We start from the raw sequence: 12,303 nt of genomic DNA, 5'->3' as shown, positions 1-12,303 counted from the left end.
GTCAGAGTTGCTAAAGCTAGCAAGCCCAATGGTTACATTTACCTCTACATCCCACAGGATCTTATGTTTGCTCTGAGTATAAATACATCAACTCCTGTTAGTGCCTATGTATATGCAACTGTGTATGCATTAAAATCCCACAATGTCACAGGTTATAATGTAAATTCATCCAAAACTTCTAAAAATAATCTAAAGCAAAAAAAAAAAAAAAAAGGAAAAACAATATATAGTAAAGACCTGGCTTTCACTTCCCTAAATTCCACTGAACTTTTAACTATCACATACAGGGAAATGATTTTTTTATGATTTTCTATTGTGAAATAATGATAGATTTAGAGGAAGTTGAAAAAAAATTCATAAAGGTCCCATGTATCCTTCTCTCAGCATCCCAAAATGACAATATCATGTGCAGCTACAGTGCCATGTAAAGACCAGGAAATTGACATCAGCTCAATCCATAGAGCTCATTCAGACTTCACCACTATTGCATGCACCTGTGTGAGGTGTGTGTGCACGTGTGTGTGCGTGCATGTGTGTATGTGCAGCTCTATGCAATTTTATCATCTGTGTCGATTCAAGACACAGAACTGTTCCATCACCACAAGACTCCCTAGTTAGTGCTGGTCCTCTGCAGCCACAGCCACACCTAATCGCATCCTTAATCCCCAGCAACCACCAATCTATTCTCAATCTCCACAATTTTGTCATTTCAAGAATACCACACAAACAGAATGATACAGCATATAACCCTCTGAGACTGACTGTTTTGCATTCAGCAGGAGTCCCTGGGATCCATCCAAGCTGCCACATGCACCACTGTTTTTCCAGCTCACTGCTGAGCAGTGTGCTGGGGTATGGAGGCACCCAGTCTATTGAATCATTCACCCATTGGAGGACACCTGGGTTGCTTCCAGTTTGCAGCCATTATGAATAAAGCTGCTACCCACATTCATGTATGTGTTTTTGTGTAAAAATAAATTTTCATTTTTCCAAGAGAGCAATTGGCAAATGACTTTTAAAAAACTGACTCTTCAGTCACCTCACACACCCCAAGGAGACCTCGCTACTCCCTGTCTTGGATGTTTATGGGATTCAAAAGGCAATGGCATTACTGTTCTCTTCTGTTTCTACCAGTTGCAAACCTTGGCTGAGCAGAGTGGGAAAGCGTGCTTTTCTGATTTTAAAATCAGTATATTGAACATTTTCTGAACCTGCTGCCTGGTAACGAGCAGCTGACAGTAGCATGATCAGACCTCTTTCTCACACAGAGGAGCTTAAGGTGCCAATTAGACCCACTATAGTGTCTGGAAACAGCCTCCAAGCTGTGATTCATGCTTCACAGGCTAGTAAATAGCTTATAAAATTGCAGGCAAGTAAAGTATTTTTGAGGTCTCATCCAAACCACTGTCTCATATGAGGGTACTTCAAAAAGTGCATGGAAAGATTCATATTACCTTTTAACTCTATTTTTCCACAAACTGTTGAAGTACCCTCGTATTAGAATTTCCAAAATAATATATGGCAGCTACCTAGAAAACTTCAGTTCCTTCTTTGTCTTGTAGCATTACATCTCCTGAAAATCCTACCTGTGAGGTAAGAAGACAGGTCACAAGACGTGATTCAATTGTTGGACCATCAATGAATTTCCCCTATATGGGGTGTCAGCCTGTCTATTCTTCCACTGAGAGACAAAAAATGTCACTTCTGTCCCAGGGGAAACACATTCAATAGTTCAAAGGAGGAAGAAAAATGCATTTCTTGAAGTGCACGCAGAGCTCCCACTTACTTTATTAAATTAGAAAAAGAGTTTCTCTCTCAATCCTCATTTTCTGTGCTTGTATCAGAACATAAAGACATACACAGCGGGGCCCTGGGTGAGGGCTTGTACAGTGAACCTTGCAGGTCCAGACTCACCTTCCCCAAATCATGCAGTGTACTAGATGGGAAAGGAGGAAATGCAAATCCAGTCATTTATTCCATGAGTAATGACTGAATGCTTATGACATATGGCTCTGGGATAAATGCACAGGATTCCCAGCAGTGAACAGGATGAACAAAACCTGCCCTCACGCAGATCACACAGGGTTCAGCGTAGTGTGTTCAGGCGCACGGTAAGAGGAGTACAGGGTGCTTTGGAGCATGCGAGTGGGGCACTTGAGGTGTCTCCCTGGAGGAAGTGAAATGTAAACAGACCCCTGAGGGATGAGTAGGACATAGCCAGGTGAAGGGAGGAAAAGTGGGGCAGAGAGGAGAAGCGTTTCAGGGAGGATTTTCAGCAGCTGAAAGTAGTCTGGAGTAGCTGCTGCACTGAGTGTGAGGGGGGATTAAGAGCTGAGGGAGGAAAGAAAGCAGGAGCCCGAGCAATGGCCATATGTCAGGTGGGCTGGGGAGTTCCTTCTTTAACCTGAGTGCAACCGATAAGAAGGGCTTTCTCATTTGGTTTGTATTTTACCGTTTTCCTTAAATACATATTTAGTGTTTTTATAAAAATGAAACATAGTTACTGAAAAAATGCAAAAGAGATAAAATATTGTTAGATTGTCAGTTTAAGTTAAAAAACAAAGAGTTAAAGGACGGGGAAAAGATCCATTGGGCAAATATTTTCAGGGGAAAGCCCCTCTGGTCCCTGAGCTGGTCCTGAACTCTGCATGCAGCGCACGCTTCCATATACACTCCTCTTCTCTCACCCCCACCCCTACCCTGCCCCCAGCACCAGTCCCTCCATCATTCAGAATCAGCAGCTCCTTTCAGGGCCCTCCCTGTGACTTCACACATTGCTGTGTTTTTACCTTGTTGTGTCTGTCTTTACTGGTAGGTTGAGCTCCTTCAAGAGCAACTATGTACATGTCAGTTCTGGATCTTCACTCATGTATGTACTCACGCATTCATTCATTCATTTAATAAATATTTGTTGAGTGCCTTCTGTGTGCCAGCAGTGATATAGGTTTCGTGGATGTATCAGGGAATGAAGCAGTCAACATTCCCTGTCCTTTTGGATTCTACATGATAAGATGTATACACAATTGGTACCTAGAAGCCTCAAGTGGTATCCTGGCTTCCAAGAAGGGAGTCAAGAGCGATTTTCAGTTGTCCACCATGGCTGGGAGGCAATCTTCTGAGGAAGTTTGAGTCTACAGACCAGTATTCTGTTCAGTCTAGACCAAGACATTCTGAAAGCTGACCTGGGCTCTCTTATAAAGGAACGACTCTAATTCCTCCCCTCTGCCCACGATGACCATCCACTGCGAAGCAGCATCATCCCCAAGGCACACATCTAGTGTGCTGGCTCTGGGGCTAAATTGAGCAGTGCAAGTTACTAACACACATTTCCCTCAGCTGTAAACCCTCCTCCCTGCAAGGAACAAGGACTCTATATGTGTTAACTCCACAAAGTTCTTTAGATTCTTTTGCACAACCATTTTGCTAATGAGCAAGTCTATCCCTCTGAAAGTCTGGGATAAAAGGAGTTTCAGTGTGCTTGAATTTAGGAACTCCCATGCCAGTCCTCAGTTCAGTGCATGTGCCAGCCCACTGATCTCTCTTTTTAACCATTTGATAATTTCAAAGGTCTCAATTCCATTCTCTGCCACTAGGCCTGATGAAGAGTCCATGGGTTCGTTTCAGTGAATTTACCCAACTTTTAGATTCTCCTGTTTGACAGTCTGAGAGTTCACCCCTGAGTCCAGGCTCCTGGACTCTTCTGCAATTGTATCTCACCCCACCCCAGACCTCTATGTTGTACAAGGAGGACAGCCTCTGCTCAGACCTAAAGCAGTGGATGCCACTTTTCATATCCTTGCATAACAAGGGAGCCCAACCCAAATATTCCCATTCCAAATAAATCTCCAGTTTGAATTGCCTCTGGATCTCCAGAAAAAAATATTAGTTTTCTTATTTAAGGCCCACCCCACCATGCATCTTACTACAATTTCCAAGTTGCCTTAAACCAGTATTTTCTAAACATATTCGGTGGCAAGAATCACCTGCGGCACTTTAAAACAGATTTCCTGGCTCTTCCCCTTTAGAATCCGGTTTTCCAAGTCTGCGTGGGACCAAAGAATTCTGACTTTTTAGCAGCTCCCTAGGGGATCCTCATCACCCTGTCAGTTTAGGGGACACTGTCTTAAGCATTCAAACCCTGGGTACTGATATCAAGCTTCTAATGAGGACGGAAATTGAGAAAGTTTATCAGGAGCATGTGTGAGTTTAAAACATTTAAAAGGAACATTTTAGAAAATGTTTCCCACTTTTTAAACTTTTGAACTGGCAGCACAGTAGAAAGTGCAGAAGATTTATATTTAGGAAGCCTCAGTTGTCGTTCCAGTTTCTGCCACCTACAGGTTGCATGATCTTGACCAAACGTAAACATTTCACACACAATTACCAGCTCATACTCTATGCCAAGCTCTAGACTTCAAGAGTTCCTGGTCCAGTAGGAAAGGCAGAAAGGAAGCAACTATCCCTGCAAACAACACAAATGCTGCCTGGAAGGGTATGGTGGGATTTAGGGTGCTCACAGGGCAATTTACTCAGATTGAGGAGATCAGGAAAGGTTTCTGGGAGGAAATGATGGCTCAGCTGATTTACTGCATCTCCTGAACCTCAGTTTCCTCAGTCTGTAAAATGGGAATAAAAGCTTTTACTACACAGGGTCATTGTGCAAGTTAAATAAACTAACGTGTCATTGGCATTCAAGTGTTAAATGTCCTCTCCCTTTTTTGCTGCTGTTCAGAAATCCTAAAAAACATTAATGAAAAGAAATACAGAGAATATAATGTAGTTTCTCCAAGTATAATGAAGTATAAAGCAATTATAACTAATGTACCTAAGCTCTTTATTCTAAAGATAAAATGAAAACTCCCTCCATACCATCTCCTTCATTTGGTCTTTATTTAATCTGCCTTATTTCAGAGCAGAAATTGCCTTCTCTGTGTTCTGTGCCATGCTTTACTCTATATCCAATATGCAGTTGGATGACACTAAGCTCATTTCACTTAAATTAAATTGATGCACACACACAAGTTCTCTATTTTGCAAGTCATGTATAATCATTAATCTAATCAAGTACTCAGTGAAGAGGTTATATTCTTCCCATTTAATTATCCTGGGTTTATAATCCATGGTCTAGGAAATCTGGAGATTGAAGCCATCCTGCTGTCCTAATCAGTAGCTAATGAAGATTTAAAATGAAAGCTTCCTGGTCTCTTTTCCCTGAACAGAGACGCCAGGCCACTTTTTCTGGTTGATGGCTAATTTATTTTTAAAAATCACTTAACAAAATTAAAATTCCTATTGTCTTCTAATAGACACATATTATATTTCAGAAGTAGACCTTAGATTGCTTAATATAATAACAATTGATCATCTTAGAAATTTGGATCATGAAAAACAAAAATAGATTTAAAGTTCAAAAAAACCCTCTAGTTAAAAAAAAAAATCAGTTACTATATATCATTAGGTGGTTGATTTGTTATTTTTTAGCATTTGAAGTAGCTAAACATTTTAGGTAGCTGGTGATTTGGGGTGTTGTCTGGGTTTTTATTTGTTGCTTTTAACTTTTATGCTGTGACCATATTTCTAAGGTATTCCACTGAGGACTAAAGAAACATATCTGGTGAGATAATTGAATCAAAGCTTTGTTGAGTTCACTATAAAGTACAGCTGACATAAGCTTGAACACCCAGTAGTCTTACAATTCATTGAGCACTAACAGCCGCTAAACATCACAGCCGATAAGGACCTACAGACTCTAACACAGAGGTTGCGATGATGACCCTGGGATAGACGTACATCCTGCTAATATAATCTTCTACAAAATTTTTAATTCGTTCCCAAACTAAAATTTTGAAAATACCACACTTCAAAACCCATATTTATAGCTATTAAAAAAAAAAAAAAAGGTAGATTTGGCAACACAGGGCTTACATTCCTGCACCATCACATTTGACTGGAGCTCAGTAGCAGCCACCCCCTTTAGACAGGTGTGTGATTTTATCAAACACCGTCTTCTTTTGTTTATTTACTTTTCCTGTCTGCCCTGCAAGCAGTTTGAATTTGGAACACCAGCCTATCCTAAAACTTTCATGTTACAGAGAAGGAAATGTATCCAGGGAAGACAGAGCAAATTAGTTCTATGGCCTTGATAGTGCTGCATGATAAACAGCCTCAAAGGCTCAGCAGCATACAACAATAAGCATTTGTTCTGCTCACAGGTCTGGAGGTCAGCTGGGTTGAACTAATCTGGGCTGGGTTCCTCCGAGTCACTTATTCTCCTAGCACCAGCAGACTAGCTGAGCAGCTTCTTCTCAGAGCAATGACAGAAATGGGAACAGGCAAGGGGGACACACAAGCCCTCTTAATGTCTACGTAACTAACACTCCATCACAACTGTCCTTTTCAAGTGGGCAAAGCAAGTCACATAGCTGTACTAAAGTCAAGGGATGGGGAAATAGATGCTGCCCCTTTAGTGGAAGAGACTTCCAAATCACAGTACGGGAGATGATGGGGTAAGGTCAAATAATTAAAGCCAGTAACCCAATCTACTCCTGAAGAGATAGGTGATCACCCATTGTACAGCCTCCATCAAGCCCAACTTCACTCATTCGCCTTTCACTTCTGCCCTGATGCCCTCTGATTTGGAGACAGCTGGTCTAATCTCACTATGCAGACATAGAAACTTGCACAGAGCCAAACAACATCAGAGCCCCAAGGAAAACCTGCTTCCTAGCCCACAGTTCTTTGCTTCTCAGCTTAATGATGAAGTATTATTATATTACCTGTGTGATAAAACAATCACTCATAGCTTTCACCAATATAATTTAAAATTTTGAAAGAGCTATATTAAAGCTTGAACGGTAATATGCAACTGGACTGCAAATCACTCATTAGGATGAGTTTTAAGTTCTCAAACAATCTGTTCTTCAGTAATTCTCAGAGGCTAATTGCATCATATATAATAATACGGAAATATGGCACTAGAGGCCTCTACGAGGGAATAAAGAGCATTCCACAAATTAGGCAGCATTATGTACTTTAGTTTGGAAAACCTCAGCAGGCTTCCCTTTACTTTCAGAATTGTATTTTTCCATGTTCACTATTTCTTAGGCACAATGCTTTAAAAAACAAAACCAAAAAACACTATGCTCAAAAAAGCTAATACATCATTGAATTTCTAAATCATGAAGAAAAGAGAAACAAAGCTTAGCAAATGAATTTCAATGCGCTACTTTGGAATGTCATCTATAAAAAATCATTGAGATTCCATAATACCTTACAAAGGAAGCTCCAGTGGAACTAACAGATGCTCATTTTTTTTCCTGCACCAAGAATCCACCCAAGGCCCTGCCTCCTCTCCTAGCCTGCAGAGTTGGGCGAGCAGTACACTAAAGACAGCAATCTGAAGGACCTGTGCGTTCTGTTTCCTGAGCCTAGAGCCAGCCCCACATACCCGGCTCCCAGTGTTTTTCTGGGACCCAACCCTTGTAGCTTTGCCAGAAGTATCCATGTTACCCAGGCAAAGGCTACCTCCCATCCCACGAAATGAAGAAACACAAATGTGAACATCAGAAATCTCAAAGGTGCCAGCAGTTCAAAAAGTCTGAAGCTCCCAAAGCCACCCACAGTCTAAAAGTTCACAAATCAACCTTCCTCACTGAGCCCCATACACCCCTTCCCAACCCACACACCACGGGGCTCAAATCTTTTCATTTCCATGACCTACAATCCTCCACAGGTTTATTTCGTTTCCTTGTAGGGAGGAAGGCTGTGATGTAGAAATGACAAATGGGAGTTTCTATGCTTCTCCTCTACTCCATCCAAGTCCAGTATAAACTATTTTCCTTTCCTATCTATAATATGAATATTTGTGGACAGCTTTGCTGGTTCATGTCTTTCCACATCAGCCGATAGCTGAGCAGTGCTACGGTGCCTCCTTGGCTCTTGCTCCACATCTTCATACTCTGTGAGCACTTGGTGTTTATCATGACCTTCCCCAAGGAGAGTGAAGTGAACGGGACATACAGAGATCACCTAACAACTGGATGGTAAAGAGTCTCATAAGTAGTGTGTACTCCCATGAATTTCAACATATCCAGCAGGGATGAGAAATCGTATTTCTAGATAAAGCCCTTTGTTCTGTGCTTTCATGGATTTAATATCATTTAAACCACATAATGATGCTGCAAGTTTGGATTTTCCTTTTGAGAATGGGGATGGGAGGAGACTTGTAGTTGAGGGAGGTGAAGTCACTTTTCCAAGGTCACACATTTAATAAGTAGCTGAGACTTGGAGGCGGAGGGGGATGGGAAGGAAGCAGAGGCATGGAAAGACCCTGGGCCATTGCAAGACCCCTTTGTCCCTGATTGAATTCTAGAGTCATTAACTCCTCTTAAGTCCCCTTCCAGTGTCTGTAAATACAAGTCTGGAATAAAACCAAAGCTATCTTCCTCACAAAATCAGTGATTTTATCATTGCACATTTAAACTTTTGCTTGTTTGTTTCTCTAATATGGTTTCTGAATATAGTTTAAAGATATTTGAGAAAGCAATAATACTACCAGGCTGTATTTTTCTACAAGAATTCTTTAGGATAAATTGGTGCCAAGGCGCATGGAATCCAAGAGCAGGATAAGTTTCCAATGTCTTGGTTTTAAATAATTCCAGAAATTGTGCCAAAGAGTATAAAACCTACCTTCCTCATCCATCTGTGAGGGAGACAGAGGAAGAGATTTCATAGGTGGGTGTGCAACAGACGGGGTTCAAAAAGGCTTGCCACACAGCGCATCCTACGCTTTAGATTTCCAGTTGTTCTTTAGCTGTGAGGGTGACCAGAGAAACTGGTGACCAAGCTGTCCTGGGCATAGTTGCAACAAAATTTTCACCACTGCTTTTTTCTACTTTTTCTGTTCCTTACTTTTGCAAGGAATTAGTAATAAGATACAGAATTTTGTGAATTAGAGAGTCTTTGTCCTAGTTTTTTTTTTTTTTTTTCTTTCTTGTCTTTTTCGTGACCGGCACCCAGCCAGTGAGTGCACCGGCCATTCCTATATAGGACCCGAACCCGCGGCGGGAGCGTCGTTGCGCTCCCAGCGCTGCACTCTCCCGAGTGCGCCACGGGCTCGGCCCTTTGTCCTAGTTTTTGGTCTAATTGGAAATCTACTGTAAAATCAAATTACAGTCCCTATATCTCCACAGTTATTTGGGATGCTTTATAAACTTCCTTGCACTATATGAAATATGGTAAACAGAGTGATTAATAAGAATGGAAACACACCATGATATCCATGCTCTCATGTGATCTCCTTCTCTTGAGTGTGGGCTGACCTAATGACTTGCTTCAGAATACAGCAAAGACGATAGGATGTCACTTCCATGATTATGTAACGTAAGATTGTGCTTTCTATCTTGCTAGCAGGCTCTCCTTTTGGCTTTGATGAAGCCAAGTAAAAGTCATATTGCAAAGGACCATGTGGCAAGGAACTGAAGGTGTTTTCCAGTTGATAACCATCGAGAAACTGAGACCCTCATTCCAACAGCCTGCAACAAACTAAACTCTGCCAACAGCTATGGAGCTTGGAAGCAGACCCAACTACCACAGTTGAGCTTTCAGATAAGACCCCAGCCCTCAATGACATCTTAATTGCAACACTGTGACAGATCACAGCCTGGGGCACCCCAGCTAAGACTAGATTCCTGACTCACAGACACTGTGAGGTAATAACTGTGTGTTATCTTAATCCAGTAATTTGAGGGGATAATTTGTTACAGAGCAATAAATCATTAATACACTTATCCTTAAACTACAAAAGACATATCAACTCCCTCTTGAAACATTAAACAGTTTATCTTTCTCTACTGCTTCTGAAAGGAAGAACAAAATTAGTGAAATTGAATAATGGATAGAAAAATGGAGATGCACATGTAAGGCAAAAATGTCTTAAAGTCTTAAAATGGATAGAGAGAGCAACAATAAATTGCTGCAAAACTGGGGTGTAAGTTGAATATTTGAACATTGAGATGCATTTGGAAAATGCAAGTTAAATTTTAGGATCAACTGCCTATTATTTTGAAGAGATATTGATGGAGCTATGATGTATATTTTCTGTCAATAATGCATTTCAAAATTAGACCTAACCCTAACACTCCTTGAAAATAAAAAGAAATTTCCTTCAATTCCACTCTTACCATAACCTAGAATTTCTACTCCTTCCTCAAGTTAAAATAAGATCACAGATAATTAACACTTAACGCTTAATGACCTACATGGATTAAGATGAACAAACCCAAAGGTGCTTGACTTCTTACCTACGGATTCAACAGATGGTATGCTAGATCTGGCTTTGTACTAGCTTGTGAGAGATGATTGTACGCATCTATTCTCAAATTGTTTTTGGTGTCCTCTTGATAGCTTGAATTTGGCTATAAGAGGAAAATGATATATGAGAAATGATATATGGAAGGCAAAGCAGAAAGAAATTGGATCCTTGATAATATCTTCGAATCACTACATTAAATCAAACCTGGAACCTAATCCATCAATCTGGACCTTCATCTACTTACTGAAATTTTTTTAAAAATCTTTTTCATTAGTTTTGCAAATTTGAGTTGGATTTTCTGTGTCAAACTAAATACATTTCAACTGATATATGTCTTTGGGGGAGAAAAAATTGAAGCTCTACTCAGCTTTTTGGAGTTCTAAACCATTGTCTGCTCTGTGCAACTTGTCTTACTAATCGGCTGTCTCAGGAAAATAATTTTATTCTAGTTCACAGTCTTTATTGGAAACATCAAGGATACTTATGAAAGGATGGAAGGAAAGATATTTCCAAAAACCAAAAAGATATAGCTCTTTAGCATTGGAAAGTAGTATACAGCATTGGTTTGGCATAGATATTTTAACATTTTGTATTCATTCTTCATGCAGCTATTTCAACATTGCCAAACAAAAGAATAAACAAGACTTGCTGCTTCACAATAGGATCGAATTTTCCCTGGTGAGAAGAGGAAATATTGAACTTGGCCTTGCCATAGCTTTATGAAGGAGCTTATGAAAACTATAGCTGTCAATTCCATTTTATACATTACGACGTGCTTACTAACTTTCACTGTTATTCATCTGGCAAAAGAGTGAACAGGCTGTTAAGTCTCCTCCAAGTGGAGCCAAGAGGAAGACACGTCTTACCAGGGAGTTCAATAAAACAAACAAACAATTTTTTTTTAATTAGGCATATATTAGCTAATAAAATAAATAAAACCTAAGCATTTTGGTTGCTCACAAAGCTACAAGCATAATACATGGACATAAAGACATATGCGATGGTAGGCTGAAAAATGCCCTTCCAAAAGATATCTATGTCCTAATCCTTGGAACCTGTGAATGTTACCTTATACGGCAAAAAAGGATCTTTGCAGATATAATTAAATTAGGGACTTTGACATGGGAAGATAATCATGGCTTATCTGGACAGGGCCTGAGTGCCATCTCCAGAGTTCTTCTAAAAGAGAGGCAGAGGGAGATTTCAGATGGACGAGAGAGGAGAAAGCAGTGTGAAGATGGACCAATCAGAAAGATTTGAAGCTGCTGCACTGCTGGCCTTGAAGATGGAAGAAAAGGCATGAATGAAGAAAAGCGAGAAATGCAGCTCTGGAAACTGGTGACAGCCAGGGACTGCACCCTGCCAACACCTTGCTTGCAGCCCAGTGAAACTGACTTCGGACGTCTGACCTTCAAAACTGAAAGAGAGTTAAGTGTGCATTGTTATTAGCTAGAACTGGAAACCACATTCATTCTGTGGTACAGCAGCCACAGGAAACTAATACACATATAAAAAGAAATGTTTCCAGATAAGCTTTTTTTCTGAAAACATGCTTTCACCACAGCTGGGGATTTATAGCATGTTACCCTTTCAGGATCCCATCAAAAAGCCAGCACCTCACCAACAGAGGTCACTAATCAATACGTGTCACTAATCCCACAGTTGGGCAGAGATCCAACTAATTCCTTCAAAACAAATGTTGGACTTTGTAATTTTTCTTATTGTAAAATTACAATATCAGTGAGGAAAATCAACCATACAGAAGTAATCAAGTGTTTGGGATATGATGTTCTAAACACTTGAAAACATTTCTTCATGTGAATCCAAAATCTGCTGCAATTGGATTTCAAGACGTAATCGGCAGAACCAATGGTTTCTCTAAAACTATTTTTCTATATATTCATTCCTGATTTTGAAACTTGACAGTGAAACACATGAACTATCAATTTAGAGTGTTTTAAATTTTTACTTTTAAAGCACATTGTTAAATA

This window comes from Cynocephalus volans, chromosome 1 (genome assembly GCF_027409185.1).
Source record: "Cynocephalus volans isolate mCynVol1 chromosome 1, mCynVol1.pri, whole genome shotgun sequence".
Classification (NCBI taxonomy): domain Eukaryota; kingdom Metazoa; phylum Chordata; class Mammalia; order Dermoptera; family Cynocephalidae; genus Cynocephalus; species Cynocephalus volans.
Note: the sequence above shows the minus strand (reverse complement) of the source record.